The sequence below is a fragment of the Choloepus didactylus genome, chromosome 9 (genome assembly GCF_015220235.1).
Source record: "Choloepus didactylus isolate mChoDid1 chromosome 9, mChoDid1.pri, whole genome shotgun sequence".
In the NCBI taxonomy this organism is placed as follows: domain Eukaryota; kingdom Metazoa; phylum Chordata; class Mammalia; order Pilosa; family Megalonychidae; genus Choloepus; species Choloepus didactylus.
In genome coordinates this window covers 111,838,537-111,861,321 of record NC_051315.1, presented here as the reverse complement: position 1 = coordinate 111,861,321, position 22,785 = coordinate 111,838,537, and the positions used below count along the sequence as shown (strand labels likewise).

The window sequence follows — 22,785 nt, the reverse complement described above, 5'->3', positions numbered from 1 at the left end:
TTTATTTCTTTGTCTTGCTGGATTGCCCTGGCTAGCACTTCCAGCACAATGTTGAATAACAGTGGTGACAGCGGGCATCCTTGTCTTGTTCCTGATCTTAGAGGGAAGGCTTTCAGTCTCTCACCATTGAGTACTATGCTGGCTGTGGGTTTTTCATATATGCTCTTTATCATGTTGAGGAAGTTTCCTTCAATTCCTACCTTTTGAAGTGTTTTTATCAAAAAGGGATGTTGGATTTTGTCAAATGCTTTTTCAGCATCTATTGAGATGATCAATTGATTTTTCCCTTTTGACTTGTTAATGTGTTGTAATACATTGATTGTTTTTCTTATGTTGAACCATCCTTGCATGCCTGGAATGAACCCCACTTGGTCATGGTGTATGATTTTTTGAATGTGTCTTTGGATTCGATTTGCAAGTATTTTGTTGAGGATTTTTGCATCTATATTCATTAGGGAGATTGGCCGGTAGTTTTCCTTTTTTGTAGCATCTTTGCCTGGTTTTGGTATTAAATTGATGTTAGCTTCATAAAATGAGTTAGGTAGTGTTCCATTTTCTTCAATGTTTTGAAAGAGTTTGAGTAAGATTGGTGTCAGTTCTTTCTGGAAAGTTTGGTAGAATTCCCCTGTGAAGCCATCTGGCCCTGGGCATTTATTAGTGGGAAGATTTTTGATGACTGATTGGATCTCTTTGCTTGTGATGGGTTGGTTGAGGTCTTCTATTTCTTCTCTGGTCAGTCTAGGTTGTTCATATGTTTCCAGGAAATTGTCCATTTCTTCTACATTGTCCAGTTTGTTGCCATACAGTTGTTCATAATATCCTCTTATAATTTTTTTAATTTCTTCAGGATCTGCAGTTATGTCACCTTTTTCATTCATTATTTTGTTTATATGGGTCTTCTCTCTTTTTTATTTTGTCAGTCTAGCTAGGGGCTTGTCAATCTTGTTGATCTTCTCAAAGAACCAACTTTTGGTGATATTTATCCTCTATTGTTTTTTTGTTCTCTATGTCATTTATTTCTGCTTTAATCCTTGTTATTTCTTTTCTTGTACTTGGTTTAGGATTGGTTTGCTGTTCATTTTCTAGCTTCTTCAGTTGATCCATTAGTTCTTTGATTTTGGCTCTTTCTTCCTTTTTAATATATGTGTTTAGTGCTATAAATTTCCCCCTTAGCACTGCTTTTGCTGCATCCCATAGGTTTTGGTATGTTGTGTTCTCATTTTCATTCGTCTCTATATATTTAGCAATTTCTCTTGCTATTTTCTTCGTTAACCCACTGATTGTTTAGGAGTGTGTTGTTTAACCTCCAGGTATTTGTGAATTTTCTAAGTCTCTGATGGTTATTGACTTCTAATTGTATTCCATTGTGGTCAGAGAATGTGCTTTGAATAATTTCAATCTTTTTAAATTTATTGAGGCTTGTTTTATGTCCCAGCATATGATCTATTCTGGAGAAAGTTCCGTGAGCACTAGAAAAGTATGTGTATCCTGGTGATTTGGGATGTAATGTCCTGTATATGTCTGTTAAATCTAATTCATTTATCAGATTGTTTAGGTTTTCAATTTCCTTATTGGTCTTCTGTCTGGTTGATCTAGCTATAGGAGAGAGTGATGTGTTGAAGTCTCCCACAATTATTGTGGAAACATCAATTGCTTCCTTTAGTTTTGCCAGTGTTTCTCTCATGTATTTTGTGGCACCTTGATTGGGTGCATAGACATTTACGATTGTTATTTCTTCTTGCTGAATTGCCCCTTTTATTAGTATGTAGTGGCCTTCTTTGTCTCTCAAAACATCCCTGCATTTGAAGTCTATTTTATCTGAGATTAATATTGCTACACCTGCTTTCTTTTGGCTGTAGCTTGCATGAAATATTTTTTCCATCCTTTCACTTTCAGTTTCTTTGTGTCCCTGTGTCTAAGATGAGTCTCTTGTATGCAACATATTGATGGTTCATTTTTTTTGATCCATTCTGCGAATCTATATCTTTTAATTGGGGAGTTTAATCCATTTACATTCAACGTTAAAACCGTGAAGGCATTTCTTGAATCGGCCATCTTATCCTTTGGTTTATGTTTGCCATATTTTTCCCTCTCTCTATTAATATCCTTTTTTGTACCCATACCGAATCTCTTTAGTACTGAACCTTTCTCCAAGTCTCTCTGTCCTTTCTTTGTTTCTCTGTCTGTAGGGCTCCCTTTAGTATCTCCAGTAGGGCAGGTCTCTTGTTAGCAAATTCTCTCAGCATTTGTTTGTCTGTGAAAAATTTAAGCTCTCCCTCAAATTTGAAGGAGAGCTTTGCTGGATAAAGTATTCTTGGCTGGAAATTTTTCTCACTCAGAATTTTAAATATATCGTGCCACTGCCTTCTCGCCTCCATGGTGGCTGCTGAGTAGTCACTACTTAGTCTTATGCTGTTTCCTTTGTATGTGGTGAATTGCTTTTCTCTTGCTGCTTTCAGAACTTGCTCCTTCTCTTCTGTGTTTGACAGTGTGATCAGTATCTGTCTCGGAGTGGTTTTATTTGGATTTATTCTATTTGGAGTTCGCTGAGCATTTATGATTTGTGTATTTATGTTGTTCAGAAGATTTGGGAAGTTTTCCCCAACAATTTCTTTGAATACTCTTCCTAGACCTTTACCCTTTTCTTCCCCTTCTGGGACACCAATGAGTCTTATATTTGGACGTTTCATATTATCTATCATATCCCTGAGGTCCATTTTGATTTTTTCAATTTTTTTCCCCATTCTTTCTTTTATGCTTTCATTTTCCATTCTGTCATCTTCCAGGTCACTGATTCGTTGTTCAACTTCCCCTAGTCTTGTACTATGAGTGTCCAGAATCTTTTTAATTTGGTCAACAGTTTCTTTAATTTCCATAAGATCATCCATTTTTTTATTTAGTCTTGCAATGTCTTCTTTATGCTCTTCTAGAGTCTTTTTGATTTCCTTCATATCCCGTACTATGGTCTCATTGTTCATCTTTAGTTCTTTGAGTAGCTGCTCTAGGTGCTGTGTCTCTTCTGGTCTTTTGATTTGGGTGCTTGGGCTTGGGTTATCCATATCGTCTGGTTTTTTCATATGCTTTATAATTTTCTGTTGTTTTTGGCCTCGTGGCATTTGCTGAACTTGATAGGGTTCTTTTAGGGTTTGTAGACCTATTGAAGTCCTTATCTCTAATTTATCAGATCTACAGCTTCGTGGAGTACACTTTCTCTAACTAACCAGCAGGTGGCGTCCACGAGCCACCTGTTCTCCACAAGCCAGTTCTCCCCTGCTTAGCCTTTTTGGTGAGTGGGGGAGTGAGTCTTGTGGGGCCCAATTGGTGTACCAAGCTTGCGTGTGTAGTTGGTGTTGCCTGCCCTGTATGTGGGGCGTGTTTCTGGGCAGTCGGGGAGGGGGTTGGCCCTAACAATCAAATCTCCCTGATGATCCTAGAGTTTTAAAGCTGCTGCAATAGTCTAATCCTTCAGTTCAGTCCTGCCACAGTTTGTCTCTGCCACTGACCCACAAGTCCTTGGTATTGGCGTATGGCTCCTGAGACTTGCAAGTGGGCCCCTCTTCCAGGCTGTACACCCCGGGTCCTCTGTTGAGGGATGACTGTGCTATGTCACAGGTGAGTGCCGTCCCCCCAGGGCAGTTCTGGGCTGCTGGGCTGTGTACGGAGGCTCCCAGTCTGCTGAAATGATGGCTGAATGGGGCTTTGTTAATTCACACTGCTCCACCTTCCCAGCTCTGGGACATTCAGCTGAGGTTGCAGGGAAGGCTAATGTCCACGCCCAGTTTTGTGGTGTGTGCCTGTTATTTGAAGCACTTCCATCACACTGGGTTGTCTGGGGCAGCTCTGGGCTATGGGGCTGGCGATGGGCAGGAGTGTTTCCTGTCCACCAGGATGGTGGCTGTGAGCGGACACCCCCCTTTTCTTGGGAAGTTGTGGTGTTTAGTGAATTTTCTCAGCCACTGGATTATTGCCTTTTGTCTCAGAGCTCTCTTAGTTCTGCTCTTGACTTGACGTGCCCAAATTGCAATTCTTTGAAGCTTTCTGTATTGGGCTTCTTAGAGTAATTGTTTTAGAAAAGGAAAAAAGGATTAAAAAAAAAAGGGCCCTCCTCACAGATCTAATGGGTTATTGAAATGCTAATAGACAAAGCAACCAGGGCCATTAAGGAAAGGTCCACAGGGCAGAGAGATCAGGTTTTCTTCAGGATTTGCATATGCGCCTCAAGGCCTGAGCTCCGCCCTTCCCCTTTCTGTGTTCACCAGAACTCCAAAAATCCTCTGCTTTTATTTTGGAGTTTTTCGTGTTATTTTTTTTTTTTTTTCTATGCCTATCTCCTCTCTGCTGGGCTGGCAGCTCTCAGATTCTCTGGTGTCTGGTCTCAGTCTATCTATGGTTGGAGTCTGGATCAGTAGAATGAGTTTCTGAGAAGGGCTACCACTGCAGTTCTCCCTTCTCCTTCCCGGAGCTGGCAGCTCCTCCTCCCACGGGACTGAGCCTGGCAGGGAGGGGCGCGGGTCCCCTGGCTGCAAAAACTTACAGATTTCGCTGATCTCAGCAGTTCGACATTTTCATGAGTGTTGTATGAAGTATGCCCAAAGACAGATTGCTCTGTGGTGTCCAGTCCACGCAGTTCCTGGCTTTTTACCTACTTTCCTGGAGGAGTAACTAAAACTTACAGCTCACCAGTCTGCCATCTTGCCCCGCCTCCCTCCTAAGGTAGTTTCTTAACTATATTTCTCCATGCTGTTACCACTGTATGACCTTGCCCTCCATTCCACTCTCCAACCACTGCTATCAGGCCAGGATTGGGTATTGGATAAACAATCTAGAACTGGGTCAGTGACCTGTGCATATTTGTTGAATAAACAAATGGATGGATGAATGGATGACTATGAGGTGGCCTGACATAAGAGCATTGCCCAACAGAACTGACCAGGTCTGAACTGAACCAATCAGATTACCTTTCTTGTGGAGGTGAAACTGAGACACAGGAGAAGGTGGAAACTGATGCCAGGTTGAGATACTGAAAGAATACACATTGAGGTGGCAGGTAGCAGAGGTCTTCAGGCTGTAAGGAAGCAGAAGCCATGAGCAACAAACAATCAAACAAACAAGCAATATTCAGAGAAGAGATTGAAGGGGTTATTTGCCAGTAAGAAGAGTAGGAGAATGGATTCTAATTGAAAGTTCAGAAATAAACCCTTACATCTATGGCTATTTGATTTTTGAAAACAGTGTCGTGTCTGCTCAATGGAGAAAGAGTAGTCTCTTCAATAAACAATGCTGGGAAAACTGGATCTCCATATGCAAAGAGTGAAGGTGGACTCCTATCTACCATACACAAAACTCAACTCAAGACGGATCAAAGACATAAATGTAAAACCAAAACAATAAACTCCTAGAAAAAAGCAAGGAAGCACTTCAGGACCTTACGTTAGGCAATAATTTCTTAGACTTTACACCAAAAGAATGAGCAACAAAATAATAATAGATAAATGGGAACTCACCAAAATTTAAAACTTCGGTGCATCAAAGGACTTTCTCACGAAAGTATAAAACAACAACAACAATCAATACAATGGGAGAAAGTATTTGAAAGCCTGTTCCGATTTGCTAATGCTGCCATTATGCAAAATACCAGAAATGGATTGGCTTTTATAAAGCGGGTTTATTTGGGTACAGATTTAAAGTTTTAATGCCGTAAGAGTGTCCAAATTAAGGCATCAACAAGATGATACCTCCACTGAAGAATGGCCGATGGCATCCAGAACACCTCTATCAGCTGAGAAGGCACATGGCTGGCATCTGCTGGTCCTTTGCTCCTGGGTTGCATTTCAAAATGGTGTTCTCCAAAATGACTCTGGGCTTGTCTCTCTTAGCTTCTCCAGAGCAAACTACGGGTTAGCATCTCCAAACATCTCTGAACACCTATTTTCAATGGCCATCTCCAAAATGTCTCTCTCAGCTGCTCTCAGGGCATTTGGTTGTCTCTTAGCTTCTCCAGGGCAACTCTGGGCTAGTATCTCCAAGCATCAGCAAGCATCTGGGTCTCCTGGCTTAGCATATCCTGGGGCATTTTCACCTCTCTGCTCTCTGTGTGAGCTCCCTTTAAAGGACTCCAGTAAACTAATCAAGATCTACACTGAATGGGTGGGATCAAATCTCCATGGAAACATTCAATCAAGAGGGCACACCATAATCAAAAAGATTAATCAATCTGCCCCTACAAGATAGTGTTAAAGAATATGGCTTTTTCTGGGGGACATAATATACACAAACTGGCACAAAGCCACATGCCCAATAAGGGTTCAATATCCAGGATATAGAAAGAATTTCTACAACTCAGCAACTAAAAGACAAACAACCCAATTTAAAAATGAGCAAAAAACTTAAATAGACATTTCTCCAAAGAGGACATGCAATTAATCAGTAAGCACTTGAAAAGAAGCTCAACATCATAAGCCATTAGGGAAGTGCAAATCAAAACCACACCCACTAGGATGGCCACTATTTTAAAAACTGAAAATAAGTGTTGAAGAGGATGTGGAGAAATAGGAACACTCATTTATTGTGGGTGTTAATGTAAAATGGTACAGCTGCTGTGGAAGAGAGTTTGGCAATTCCTCAGAAAGTTAAGTATAGAATTATCATATGACCCGGCAATCCCACTTTGGGTATATACCCAAAAGAATTAAATGCAGGGACTTGAACATATATTTGCACACCGAGTTCATAGTAACATTATTGACAATTGCCAAAAGATGGAAGCAACCCAAGTGTCCATCAGCAGATGAATGGATAAACAAAATGTGGTGTATACATATAGCAACATATTACTCAGCTGTAAAAAGAACGAGGTTCTGATGCATATGGCAACATGGATGAACATTGAAGACATTTAGTGAAATAAGCTGTGCACAAAGGTCAAATATTGTATGATCTCACTCATATGAAATAATTAGAATAAGCAAATTCATAGAGTCAAAAACAGAATACAGGTTACCAGGGGCCAGGGTGGGAATAGGGAATGGGGAGTAAATGCTTAACTGATAGTTTCTGTTTGGGGTGATGGAAAGTTTTGGTAATGGATGGTGGTGATGGTAGCACAATATTGTGAATGTAATTAATACCACTGAATTATATATTTGAATGTAAATACAAGGGGAAATTTTAGGTTATGTATATGTTACTGGAATAAAATTTTTAAAAAAACCCACAGGACTGTACAACACAAACAATGAAATGCAATGTAAACTGTGGACTCTAGTTAATAGCATAATATAATAATATTGCTTCATCAATTGTAACAAAGCTGCCACACTAATGCAAATTGTTCTGATATAAAAACTTGAGTGTGTGAGGGAGGGCCTATGGGAATCCTGTATTTTCTACATGATTTTTCTGTAAACCTACAACTTCTCTAATAAAAAATAAATCAATTTTTGAAATAATGAGGAGTAGGAGAATCAAAGAAACAATATGAATCACCATAATGGCAAGGAATTGAAGAACTGCTATTACTGAGGGCACGACAATATATCCATAGCCAAATTTTGCTTAAGATCCCAAACCATCTTCTAGTTCTCAGATTATGTTCCAGACTAAACAAGGATGACTTCTTCCCAGTTTTTGTGAAATGTCTATTGATTTTCTGGCCATGTGTAGCTTTAGAATAAACTGATATGATCAAATAAACTATGATGTGGGGGTCTCCATCCCTTGCAATCAAAGGAGCCTAACCTACACAAGATGTAAGAAGGATGATCTAAAGGATATTCTCATCATTCATTCATTCAACAAACCTCCTACCAGGCACTGTACTAGGTGCAGAAATACCTAAAGAATCTCCTGTAAGTCTTGGGTAAAGGATGGAAAACAGTTATGGTACAATTTGATAATCAGTACAACAGAGGTTCATCTAGGACGCAAGAGAGAAAGGAGAGTCTGAGAAAATGTCTCAGAGGAATTAACATGAACTGAGACTTAGGATGACTAAGCCTTGACCTTATAAACAAGGGGGATGCTGAGAACAGGGAGAAGGAACAGTATGAACAAAGACAGAGATATGAAATGGTCTAGGAAACTGTGAATAGTTCATACGATTTTCTATGCTAAGCAGAAAGAGCCAGAAGTCATGGAAAGATTAAAGACTCAATAAAGGATCTCTGCTCCAGGCTATGATGAAGTAGGTAGAATCAGAATAACTTCCCCAATGAAAACAAATAATAAAGCTGGATAAACCATAAATCATAGCTGTATGAAGGACCCGGGAGGCCAAGTTCTCAGAGAGAAGGGAAATGTAGAGAGAATGAAAAGCACTAAAAAGTGTTAATTTGTAGGCAAATTTTATTGGATAATGTATTTTTAAAACAATAAAAGGGATCCAAGGTGAGGTTTAAAATATATTAAAAGAAAATACATGACAACAATAGCATGAAAGGCAAGAAGGTACTAAATTGAAGTGAAGTGTTATAGGTCCTTGCATTGTCTGGAAAGGGTAAGAGTACTGTTCTGGTTTGCTAATGCTGCCAGAATGCAAAACACAAGAAATGGATTGGCTTTTATAAAAGGGGTTTATTTGGTTACACAGTTACAGTCTTAAGGCCATGAAGTGTCCAAGGTAACACATCAGCAATTGAGTACCTTCACTGGAGGATGGCCAATGGTGTCCAAAAAACCTCCATTAGCTGGGAAGGCACATGGCTGGCATCTGCTCCAAAATTCTGGTTTCAAAATGGCTTTCTCCCAGGACGTTCCTCTTTAGGCTGCAGTTCCTCAAAAATGTCACTCTTAGTTGCACTTGGGATATTTGTCCTCTCTCAGCTTCTCCAGAGCAGGAGTCTGCTTTCAGCGGCCGTCTTCAGAATGTCTCTCATCTGCAGCTTCTGTGCTTTCTTCAAAGTGTCCCTCTTAGCTGTAGCTCCTCTGCAAAACATCACTCACAGCTGCACTGCGTTCCCTCTGCCCGTCAGCTCATTTATATGGCTCCAGTGATCAAGGCCCACCCTAAATGGGTGGGGCCACACTTCCATGGAAATATGCAATCAGAGTCATCACCCACAGCTGGGTGGGGCACATCTCCAAAGAAACACTCAAAGAAATCTAATCAAAACTGATAACATCTGCCCACAAAAGATTGCATCAAAGATAATGGCGTTTGGGGGACACAATACATTCAAACTGGCACAAGTACTAATATAAAAAGATTTCCTTAAGTCAAGTATATGTACTGCAATATCTTGGATAATCACAGAAACAATAATAAATCATAACTAACAAGGTATTAGAGGGGGAAATAGAATAATAAAAAAAAATAATAATCCAAAAGAAGGCAAGAAGTTAAAAAACAACAACCATACAGGTCAAATAGAAAAGAAATAGTAAAATGGTATGTATTTCACACCCCAGAGTATCAGTAATTACAATAACATAAATCAAATAAGTATTTAAATTAAAAGACAAAGATTGCCAGACTGGGCAAAATATAAAACACCAACTATATGCTGGTTAAAGGAAACAAACCCTAAATAGAAAGACATAAGAAGGTTGAAAGTAAAGGGATTAAAAAAAAAAAGTGCCATGAAGACACTTATCAAAAGGAAGCTGGTGTAGCTGTACTAGAATCACATAAAATAGACTGTAAGGAGAAAGGTGTTACTTGAAAAAACAGAATAATAAAACAAAAACAATTAAAAAAATAAAGTCTTACATAATGATGAAATGGATATTTTAATAGGAAAATGTAAAACTCTTAAATATATAAGCAACAAAAACATAGCTTCAAAATATATAAAGCAGAATTGACAGAACTAAAAGGAGAAACATACAGATCCACAATCATAGTTGGAAATTTTAACCATCTCTCTCAGTAACTAATAGAATAAGTAGGCAAAAAATAAGAAGGATATAGGAGATTTGAACAATATAATTAATGAAATTGACCTAAATGATATGCAATCATTACACTCACCAACTGCAAAATACACATTCTTTTCAAGGGCACATTGAACAATTACCATAATAGATCATAAGCTGTGCCATAAAGGAAATCTCAGGAAATTTTACAGATTGAAATCATACAGAGTATGTTCTCTGAAAAATTAAGCTAGAAATCAGTAAGGAAAAGGTAAATAAAAGAATATCAAATGTTTGCAAATTAAATGACACACTTGTCAAACAATCCCATGGGCCAAAGAAGAAACCACAGTGGAAATCAAATATTTTGAACCAAATGATAATAAAAAATTTGGTATATCAAAACTTGTGGGCTGAACAAGACAGGGAGGCCCACTGTCACTATTGTTATTCAACATTGTGCTGGAAGTTCTAGATAGAACAATTAGACAAGAAAAAGAAATAAAAGGTATCCAAATTGGAGACAAAGAAGTAAAACTTTCACTGTTTGCAGATGACATGATCCTATACATAGAAAATCCAGAAAAATCTGCAGCAATGCTACTAGAGCTAATAAATGAATGCAGCAAAGTGGCAGGGACAAGATCAATATTCAAAAATCAGTAGTGTTCCTCACTATTGCACTATTGCACAAGTATGAGCAATAGGAGCAGAAAATTCCATTTACAAAGCAACCAAAAGAATCAAATATTTCGGAATAAACTTAACCAAGGCCACAAAATACCAATACACAGAAAACTATAAGAAACTTATTCCTTTGTTTTGGTTTTGTTTGAAATGTTATCTTTTTATTGTTTGTTTGTTTTTTAATTTTTGATAAAGTTAAACAAACAAAAAGAAAAAGAAACTGCTAAAAAAAAAATCAAATAGGACCTAAAAAAATGAAAGAACATACCATGTTCCTGGATGGGAAAACTAAATATAGTTATGATGTTAATTCTACCTAAACTGATTTATAGATTCAATGCAATACAATTAAAATTCCAACAACTTACTTTGCAGAAATAGAAAAACCAATAGCCAAATTTATTTGGAAGAGCAGGGTACCCAGAATAGCCAAAAATGTCTTGAGAAAGAGGAGTGAAGTGGGAGGTCTCAGACTATCTGACTTTAAAGCATACTATAAAGCTACAGTGGTCAAAACAGCATGGTACTGGCATAAAGATAGATACACTGACCAATGGAATCAAATTGAGTGTTCATAAACAGACCCTCTCATCTATGGACAATTGACCTTTTATAAGGCAGTCAAGCCAACACAACTGGGACAGAGCAGCCTCTTCAATAAATAGTGTTTGGAGGGGGATGGTTCCATCATGGCTTCAATGCAGAAACAACTACAGAAAGAACTGTTGGCTTTGCAAAATGACTCACCTCCTGGGGTGACTTTAAATGAAAAGAGTGTTCAAAATTCAATTACACAGTGGATCATAGATACAGAAGGTGCACCAGTTACCTTATATGAAGGGGAAATTTTTCAGCTTCTATTTAAGTTTAGTAGTTGATATGCTTTTGACTCTCCTCAGGTCACGTTTACCAGTGAAAATATTCCTGTTCATCCTCATGTTTATAGCAATGTCATATCTGTTTATCCATTCTAACAGAAGACTGGTCCCCAGCACTCTCAGTCCAATCAGTTTGTCTTAGCATTATTAGCGTGCTTTCCAGCTGCAAAGAAAAGAGACAACCACCAGATAATTCTTTTTATGTTTGAACATGTAACAAGAATCCAAAGAAAACAAAACGGTGGTATCATGATGATAGTTGTTGATGCCACTATTATCACCCTCCTAACAGAAGATAGTCCTACTGAGAAAATGAGCACTTTGATCATTCAGTCTTTGAACTTTAACCTTTGACTGCAAGTGACCCGTAGGCAATGAAGACTACTTCCTTTTACTGCATTTTTACTCGTGTGCATTCTGGGTGCATGCTGATCGCTGGTTCAGTCCAGGCAACTGACGTGCTTTTATTAGTCATACAGCATTAATGCAGGTGTTGGGAAATGTCAAATATAATTCCATTTTTTAATTTTTATTTTTTTAAGCTTTTGGAAAATCTCCAGGTCCTCACATATTGTGCAATAACAATGACTTCCTTGGCGGTTTTGGGATGTTCATTGCTGGCAATGGACGTAACAGGAAAAGTTTTCATTAACTCCTGCCACCAAATGATTAATGCATGATAGGGCTTATGAAATGAACTTATTGGGTATAGTGGGATTATTAATAAAGTGAGGGATCCAACATTACTTTGAAATTCACCCCAGCTGTTTATATTTGGATTCTATGTACGGAATCCTAAGGTTAACAGCATGAATCAACATGTGTCTTTAAAGGACTGTAATGAAAGATCATTGCATATTTATTGAACTGTTTATATCTGCTGTCAAATTGTTTTGACATGGAAGGTTTTCAAGCAACATTGGCAGAGAGGTACAATATGTTATCCCTATGGTGAAAATAAACTCATTTGTTGTAAAAAATATATATATATAGTGTTTGGAGAACTGAATATCCATATCCAAAAGAATGAAAGAGGACTCTTATCTCACACCTTATACAAAAATTAACTCGAAATGGATCAAAGACCTAAACATTGGCACTAAGACCATAGACTTTTAGAAGAAAATGTAAAGAAATATCATAAAGATCTTGTGGTAGGAGGTGGTTTCCTAGACCTTTCACCCAAAGTGCGAGCAGTGTAAGAAGAAACAGATAAATAGGATTTTCTCAAAATTAAACACTTTTGTACATCAAAGGACTTTGCCAGAAATGTAAAAAGTCAGCCTGCACAATGGGAGACAATATTTGGAAACCTCGTATCAAATAAGGATTTAATATCCAGAATACATGAAGAGATCCTACAACTCAACAACAGAAAGACAAACAACCCAATTTAAAAATGGGCAAAAGACATGGACAGATACTTTCTGAAGAGGAAATACAAATGGCTCAAAAACATATGAAAAGATGCTCAACTTCGCTGGCTATTAGGGAAATGCAAATCAAAACCACAATGAGATATCATCTCACACCTACTAGAATGGCCAGTATCAAAAAAACAGAAAATTACAAGTTTTTTTTTAAATTCACTGTTGGTGGGAATGTGGTATGATGCAGCCACTCTGGAAGGCAGTGTGGTGGCTCCTCAGGAAGCTAAGTATAGAATTACCATAGAATCCAGCATTTCCATTGCTAGGTATATACTCAAAGCTAAGACACAAGTGGACATTTGTAAACTAACGTTTATAGAGGCATTATTCAAGATTTCCAAAAGATGGAAACAGCAAAAATGTCCATCAATGGACAAGTGGATAAACAAACTGTGGTATATACATACTGTTCTGGTTTGCTAATGCTGCTATTATGCAAAACACCAGAAATGGATTGGCTTTTATAAAGGGGGTTTATTTGGACACACAGTTACAGTCTTAAGGCCACAAAGTGTCCAAGGTAAGGCATCAACAATTGGTACCTTTACTGAAGGATGGCCAATGGCACCCAGAAAACCTCTGCTAGCTGGGAAGGCATGTGGTTGGCATCTGCTCCAGAGTTCTGATTTCAAAATGGCTTTCTCCAAAATGTCAGTGTCAGCTTCCAATGGCCATCTTCAAAATGTGTCTCTCAGCTGCAGCTCTGAGCTCTCCCTGTGTTTATATGGCTGCATGATTTAATTCAGACCCACCCCAAATAGGCAGGGTAACACCTCCCATGGAAATTATCCAATCAAAGTCTTGCCCCAAATTGACTGAGTCACATCTCCATGGAAACACTCAATCAATAGGTTCCAACCCAATCAACACTAATACCTCTGGCCCCACAAGATTACATTAAAGAACATGGCTTTTTCTGGGGGACATAATATATACAAACTGGTACACATATGATGGAACATTATGCAGCTGTAAGACAGAACAAAGTCACAGAACATATAGCTATGTGGATGAACCTTGAGGACATTATGTTGAGTGAAGTTAGCCAGAAACAAAGGGACAAATATGTTATGGTATCACTAATATGAACTAATGTTAATGAGCAAACTTTGAGAGTTAAAGCTGAGAACTCAGGTTATCAAGAGATAAAAAAAAGGGTAGAGATTGGGCATTTGATACTGAAGGAGTATAGAATGTTCAACAGGATTGATTGTATAGATCCAGAAATGGATAGCACTACACTGTGTGATGGTAGCACAATATTGTAAATACACTGAACAAAGATGTCTGTGAGTAAAGTTGAAAGAGGGGAGCTAGGGGCATGTAGGACACCAGAAGGAAAGATAGATGATTAAGACTGAGACTGTATATCTTAGTGAAACCTAGAGTGGTCAATGATAGTGACTAAATGTACAAATATAAAAATGTTTTTACATGTGGGAGAACAAATAAATGTCAAACTTGCCAGGTGTTGAAAAAGGGATGGTATTGGTGAAAAAATATAATAAATGCAAACTGGAGTCTACGGTTAACAGTAACATTGTAATATTCTTCCATAAAATGTAAACAAAGGCAATATACCAAAGCTAAATTTCTATGAGAGGAGGATATAAGCAAGGGGCATGGGATTCTTGGTAGTGGTTTTGTTATCTGACTTTATTGTATTTTATTGTATTTTTTCTTTTATCTTTTTGATTATTCTTTTTTTAATTTTTTTGTAGTACTGAATATGCTCAAGTGCTGATTGTAGTGATGAATACACAACTATATGATCATACTATGAACAATTGATTGTAAACTGTGGATGATTGTATGGTATATGAATATATCTCTATAAAATTGCAGGGAAAAATATAAACAAAGGGATACAAGTGCTGGAGAAAACATGGAGAGAGGAATATACCTATTCACTGTTGATGGGGAAGTAGAATGGTGTAGCCTATCTGGAGGGCAGTGTGGTGATTCAACAAGAAGCTAAGTATGTGGGTACCATAACGTCCTGCAACCTCATTATGGAGTATATACGTGGAAGATCTGAGAGCAGGGACATGAATGGACATTTGCACACTGGTGTTTATGGCAGCAGTATTCACAATTTGCAATGGATGGAGGTGGCCTAAGGGTACATCGGCTGATGAACACAGTGGTGAACTGTGGTGCATGCACACAATAGAATACTGAGCAGATTCAAGAAGGAATGAAGGTGTAAGACACGCAAATAGGTGAATGGATATTGAGGACAGCATGTTGAGTGAAGTACACCAGAAACGAAAAGACAAACATTATAATGCCTAATATGGACTAACTATAATGTGTAAACTCTGTGAATTGAATCTTAGAGCACAGCTTATCCAGGGAACACTTACTGTAAAGGTCCCTAGATTGTAAGCTCTTACAGCAGTCACATCTATTCCTGAGCTGTAACAGTTATCTCCAAATTCTGAGATGCTGAGCTCTTTGTGTATAATCTGGTTGGTCTCTGGAGCTTTGGGTATCTGTGTGACACCTGAGACTCAGAGCTAGAGCTCAGCAGCTATGAATGTCAGTATTACCTCATATAGGAACTGTTAAAAAAGCTGAAAAAGAGTTCAAACTTCAATTAGAGAGATGAATGAAGCAGATCTGGTTAGGACTAAGGCGAATCAGGCAAAAGCGTAAAGGACATATTGACTGTGTTTTAAAACTTCAACTTCTATGTGTGAGACCAAGGGAAGAGATGTTTATTTGGGGCAGGATCTATACTTTCCATAGCAGACTAAATAATGTAACTTATAAGGTCAGTTTATTTAAACACCATAATTACATGGAACTTTGAGTAGGAAGTGAGATCTGATAGGTTTGTACAGGTTAACATGAAATTCTGATGCATCCCAAAGTAATTTGAGCAGAGAATAAAAGTGTATTTGCAGGGCTCCCCAGAGGAACTGGGGGAAAATGTGGAAATGTTGGACTTCCCCACCTGGGGTATTACTGATATTCTCAGAAATATTGAGGAGTACCAATTTAGTAGGCCAAGCCCTCAGTCTTGGGGCTTGCCCTTATGAAGCTTGTTACTAAAAATGAGAGGCTAAGCTTACTTATAATCATGCCTAAGAATCTCCCACAGAGAACCTCTTTGTTGCTCAGATATGGCCTCCCTCTCTCTCTCTAAGACCACTTGGCAGATGAACTCACTGCCCTCCCCCCATGTGGGATATGACTCCCAGGGGTGTAAATCTCCCTGGCAACGTGGGACATGACTCCCAGGGATGAGCCTGGATCCAGCATTGTAGGATTGAGAAAAACTTCTTGATCAAAGGAGGGAAGTGAAATGAAACAAAATAAAGTTTCAGTGGCTGAAAGATTTGAAATGGAGCTGAGAGATCACTCTGGAGGGCATTCGTATGTACAATATAGATATCTGTTTTTAGTGTATTGGAATAGATAGAAGGAAATATCTGAAACTGTCGAGTTGCAATCCAGTTGCCTTGATTCTTTAAGACAATTATATAACTATGTAGCTTATATGGTGTGACTGTGTGATTGTGAAAACCTTGTGGCTCACACTCCTTTTATCCAGTGTATGGACATATGAGTACAAAAATGGGGACAAAAATTAAATGAAAAATAGGGTGGGATGGAGGATGGAATGCTATGGGTGTTCTTTTTACTTTTGTTTTTATTCTTTATTTTTTGGAGTAAGGAAAATGCTCAAAATTTGATTGTGGTGATGAATGTACAACTATATGATAGTACTGTGAACAGTTGATTGTACACTGGATGATTGCACGGTATGTGAATATATCTCAAAAAATCTGAATTTTATAAAAAATAAAGTTACAAAATAAAAAGTTGACTCTTTGAAGTGGGTAATAAAATTGATAAACTCCTAGAAAACTTGATTGAGGAAACAAAAGTGACAAAAATAACAAATATTAGGAATGAAAAAGGGAAAACCATCACAGTTTCAACAGTCAGAATGATAACAAGAATATATTATGAACAATGTTATGCCAATAAGTTTGCAAATATAGATGAAACTGACAAATTCCTAGAAAAACAAAACTTCCAAAACTAATAAAAGAAGAAATTGGTATTATGACTCCTACATCTATTAAAGAAATTAAATCCATAATCTAACCACTCCCCCACCCCCACCCCACCCTACCCACAAAACCCACATGGCTTCACTGCTGAATTCTTTCAAACATTTAAGGAAGACATAAAACCAATCTTACATAAACTCTTTGAGAAATTATTAACAGAGGGAACACTTCCCAATTCATTTTGTAAGACTAGCATTACCTGGATTCCAAAACCTGACAAGGACATTAATAAGAAAGGAAATCATCTGCTTCAGGCCAGAATGGAGTACCAGGGACTGGACTTACCTTCCCACTTTAAACAAACAAAAATCAGACAAAATATAAGAAATATGTTTCCAGACATCGTACAACAAATAGCTCAGGACAGTGATCCCTAAGAGAAGTGAAACAAAGGAGGTGAGTCCTACAATTGCTCCAGCTTGTGCCTTGAGAGAGTTCCCAGAGTACCAGAGAGGGAAGGCTGCACAGAGACAGAATGTCGGAGAAGTTCAGATTGTTACCCTTACTTCTCCCTTTGGGTACTGCTCAGGGCATTCCTGAGCAAGGAAACCTCTAAGTCATAGGAAGGAAGCATGGGAAAGGAGCAGGTGGGACAATCCCCAGAGCTCACACAGAGGTGGGAATAGTTGTGTTCTCATTAACCTAGGGTGGGAAGACTTCCTAATACATGGGGCATTGAGCAGAGTCTTCAGGGGGGGTATGTCCTCAGGAGAGAGTCCAAATTAGTCCTAGATTAAAGCATGCTCTGGGCCTGCCTAACAAAGCTTAAAAGCAAGACTCAAAGGATCAGACTGTTTCCAAGTAACTTAACTGCATCCTAGAACAAAGCTCAAGCATAATTAAAGGAATAGAAAATAATCCAGTACCCAAAAAAGTAAAAGTCACAATGTTTGGCATCCAATCAAAGATTATCAGTCATGCAAAAAAGAAGAAAAATACAAACCATAATGAGAGGAAAATCAGTCAATGGAAACCAATGCAGAACTGACAGATGTCAAAATTAGCAAACAAGGACATTAAAAGCAGTTATTTGAACTGATTCCATATGTTCAAAAGTGAAGTAAGACATGGAAGATATTTTTTAAAGACCCAAATCAAACAACTAAAGATGAAAACGACAATATGTGAGATGAAAAAGACACTGAATGTGATTAGTGGCAGATCAGATATTGCAGAAGAAAAGATTAGTGAACTTGAAGACATAGACTGCGATAAACTTAAGATCTATAGTATAAATCCTATAGCCACCACTAAAATAACAAAATGGAGAGTTACAGATAATAAGGCCAACAGATGTGATAAAATGGAACAATTAAAAATACTCAATTTAAATGGAGGCAGAAAAAGAGGAAAAGGGGGAAAAAGAATAGATGAGACAAATATAAAACAAATAGTAAGATGATAGACTAGAACTTGACAGACTAAATGTAACTTAATTAAGTAGTGGAGAATGTCAGATTGGATAAAACGCAAGACCCAACTATATGAAGCCTAACAGAAACACATTTTAATATAAATATGCAAATAGGTTAAAAATAAAAGTATGAAGAAAGATACACCATGCTAATACTAGTCCAAAGAAAGCTAGAGTGGCTATATTAATATCAGACAATGTGGATTTCAAAGCAAAAAATATAACCAGGGATATGAATTATCATTTCATAATGATAAAGGAGTTAATTCAAGAAAAGGATATAACAATCTTAACTGTTTGTGTACCTAAAAACTGAACTTTGAGATAAATAATGCAAAAACTGATAGAATTGCAAGGAGAAATAGACAAATCCCCAATTATAGTCAGAGATTTCAACACCCCTCTCAATAATTAATAGAACAAGTAGACAGAAACTATAAGGACATAGAAGATTTGAACAATACTATCAACCCACTAGACCTAATTGACATTTATAGAACACTCCACCCAACAACAGCAGTATACACATTCTTTTCCAGTGCACATGGAACATTTACTAAGATAACCTATTTGGGGGCCATAAAACAAGTCTCAATAAATTTAAAATGAGTCAAGTGATGTTCTCTGACCACAATTAGAAATCAGCAACAAAAAGATCTCTGGAAAATCCCCACATATTGGAAACTAACTTAAATACTTCTGAATAACCTACGGATCAAATAAAATGTCAAAAGGGAAATTAGAAAGTATTTTCAAACTTTATATGTTTGAAAACACAACATATAAAAATGTGTGAGATGCTGCTAAAAGCAGTAGAGGGAAAAGTATAGCACCAAGCACCTGTATTAGAAAAGAAGAAAGGTCTCAAATCAATTACCTCAGGTTCCACCTTAAGAAACTAGAAAAAGAAGAGCAAGTGAAACCCAAAATAAGTAGAATAAAGGGAATAATAAAGACCACAGTAGAAATCAATGAAATAGGTGTGTGAGTAGATCTCAATAAAATTGCGTTAAAAAAAAAGAAATCAATGAAATAGAAAACAGGAAAGCGATGGAGAAAATCAGTAAAATCAAAAGCTCTTTTGTGGATAAAAATCAATAAAATTGATAAACTCCTAGCCTGACTGGTCAGAAAAAAAGCAAGAAGACCGAAATTCCAATAACAAGAATCAGAGAGGTGACATTAAAAGGATAATAAGGGAATTTTATGAACAATTTTATGTTAATAAATTTGATAACTTGGATGAAATGGACAAATTCCTTGAAACATATAAATTACCAGAGCTCACTCAAGAAGAAACCAAAAACCTGATTGACCCAATATCTATTAAAGAAAATACAAACAAGTGTTGAGTGACCAAAGCAGATCAGTGGTCGTCCGGGAGGAGCAGGAATGGGTTACAAACTATCCTGAGGTAACTTTTGGGGGTGCAAATATGTTCATTGTCTTGATTACGGTGATTTTTCATGGGTGTATACATATGGCAAACCTTATCAAATTGTTTACTTAAAACATAAGCAGTTTATTGTATGTCAATTACCTCTCAATAAAGCCATTTCTGCAAAAGAGAGATTAGTGCAGGAGTAGTGAGAATTTAGAGAATTGGTAGCAACAAAACCAAATCGCTTGTCAGCTTGCCTGGGTCCGGCCCACAGTTCCTGGCCTCTCTTCTTCCAAAGATCCTTCTTTTTTCCAAGCCTTGGGACAACAGTAGCAACTTAACCCACAGTGGGCTTTGTCTTGTCCGCTCATTCACTCATTCAGCAAATGATTGAGTGCCTGTTATAAATGCTGTCTATAGCTGATACATAGGCAAGGTTCCTGCTGCCTCTGATTTTACGGTGGAGAACACAGATGAGTAACAGGCAATAACCATATTGTAAACAGGTCTTTGGAGTCTGCTACAGGAAGCCATGGAAATTCACAGGACAGAAGGGACACTTAACCTAGACTTGAAGCATCAGAGTAAGCCTAAAGGACAGTGACCTGAAGCTGAACTCTTCAGTGTAAGTAAGAGTGATCCAGACAAGAACATCTTCTTGACCAAAAGGGGGATGTGAATGGAAATGAAATAAACTTCAGTGGCAGAGAGATTCCAAAAGGAGCTGAGAGGTCACTCTGGTGGGCACTCTTACGCACAATACAGACAACCCTTTTTAGGTTCTAAAGAATTGGGGTAGCTGGTGGTGGATACCTGAAACTATCAAACTACAACCCAGAACCCATGAATCTCGAAGACAATTGTATAAAAATGTAGCTTATGAGGGGTGACAATGGGATTGGGAAAGCCATAAGGACCACACTCCCCTTTGTCTAGTTTATGGATGGACGAGTAGAAAAATAGGGGAAGGAAACAAACAAACAAACAAACAGACAAAGGCACCCAGTGTTCTTTTTTACTTTAATTGCTCTTTTTCACTTTAAGTATTATTCTTGTTATTTTTGTGTGTGTGGCAGTGAAGGTGTCAGGGATTGATTTTGGTGATGAATGTACAACTATGTAATGGTACTGTGAACAATCGAATGTACAATTTGTTTTGCATGACTGCGTGGTATGTGAATACATCTCAATAAAATGAATATTAAAAAAAAAGAGTGATCCAGACAAAGGATGGGTTGCGTGGGGCAGGGTGGGAGGGTGGGGGGGTGGTCACCTGAGAGTGAGAATAGAGTATCCAAGACAGCTTGAACAGGAAATGGGGCAAAGAGGTAAGACTGGAGTTAAATGAGGACTAGATTGTGAAGGGCTTTTAAAACCATAATAGGTGATAGGACTCTGACCTGAGAGAAATAGGGAGCCACGGAAGGACTGTAAGCAGGAAGGAGACATTTAGTAATATCGTCCTGACTGCAGCATGGATAACGGATCAGAGGGACCACACAGGAAGCAGAAGTCAAATTAAAAGACTAAATTAGTCCAGATGAGCAACGGCAGTAACCTGTACTAGGGTGGTGGCAGTGGGATAGGAAGAAGTGGATAGATTTGAGATATCCCAGAAGCAGTCACCAGAACTAAGTGATCCATTAGACGTTAGATGTGGGAGAGTGTAGTGAGCACTGGTGCTCTGTCCACCCCACCTTGGATACCTAGTACCATTTCTGAGTACCCTTCCCCCGCTTCTCTGTGCTTTTGCTTTGAAGGTCCTGCCCCTGCCACCCTCTTCAGAGGACTGCCCTTAAGCTACTGGAGTCCCTTTGCCTGATCTGGGCTCCTGATGCTGGAGTGCCCAGCTTCCTTGCCCCAAGTCAGGACAAGCTCCAAATGCTCCTCTGCAGGCTCAGGTTGAAGTGTTCTGTGGGAGCTTGCCTAAAATCACGCCTCTCCTTGGCTTTTTCTCCTTTCCTGCCCTGCTTTCTCCACTCCCTTTCTGGTCTCCCTTGGGAACTATCCCTTAACAAATCACTTGCTTGCACACAATTCCTCATCTCAAAGTCTGTTTCAGGGGAACCTGATCCTTAAAATAGGTAATGCCCAGGTTTCAGGTTTGGGCAATAGGTTGAAACAGAGAAAGGTATGTGTTGCTTAGGTTGAGGATGAGGAAAGATGAGGTCAGTTGGGGTTATGTTGCATTTAAGTGTCTGTAGAATATTCTATTGGAGGCCTCCAGCAGGCAGTTGGATATGCAGGTGTGTAGCTTAGGAGAGCCATCTGGGTAGGAAACAGACTTAAAAGTCATCAGTTTAAAAATGGTAGTTAAATCTTTAGGAGTGGAGACAAAGACTGTGGAGAGTGAGAAGAAACAAGAGCCTATACTCCAGGCCAGGCATAGGAAGAAGGACCAGTAGAGCGAAATGGGGAACAGTCAGAGAGAAAGAAAGACAAATAGGAGAGTGGGGGTTATCAAGGCCACACAAGTGGAGGGAAGGGGTCATAAAGTCAAATCAGCAGTATTCATTCAACAACTCTGAGTGCCTTCCACATGGCAGGCACTGAGCTGAGGCTGGAGCACAGTGGGAAGAGAAAAAGCAGATTTGTACCCTGCTCTCCAGGAGTTTACAATCTAGAGGGGTAGACAGCCAAATAAACCTCACCAAACAAATTTATTACAAAGGTGGTTTTGTGAAAGCATATATCAAAGGAATGCCATAGTCCCTGAGGAAGTTACATGTGTGCTAGATCAAAAGTGGAGGGGATCAGACATGATGCCAAAAGCAATAAAAGAAAAATAGATAAAACGGACATCACCAAAATTAAAAACTTTTGTTTTTTAAGGAACATCAAAGAAGGAGAAAAGACAACCCAAAGAATGTTTTCAAAATGTTTCAAAATGAGAAAATGTTTTCAAATCATATATATCTGATAAGGAACTTGTATCTAGAATAGATTATAATATTGAGATTGTTAAAATAGATTACATCTCAATATTAAAAAGACAATCCAAATTTTAAAAATGGGCAAAGGATTTGAATAGACATTTATCCAAAGAAAATATACAAAT

The 22,785-nt window shown here is 38.3% G+C and overlaps 1 pseudogene; it reads left to right on the top strand.

Annotated features, from left to right (window-relative positions):
• The first annotated feature begins 11,213 nt into the window (after positions 1-11,213).
• LOC119544777 lies at positions 11,214-11,683 on the top strand (annotated as a pseudogene).
• The last annotated feature ends 11,102 nt before the right edge of the window (positions 11,684-22,785 follow it).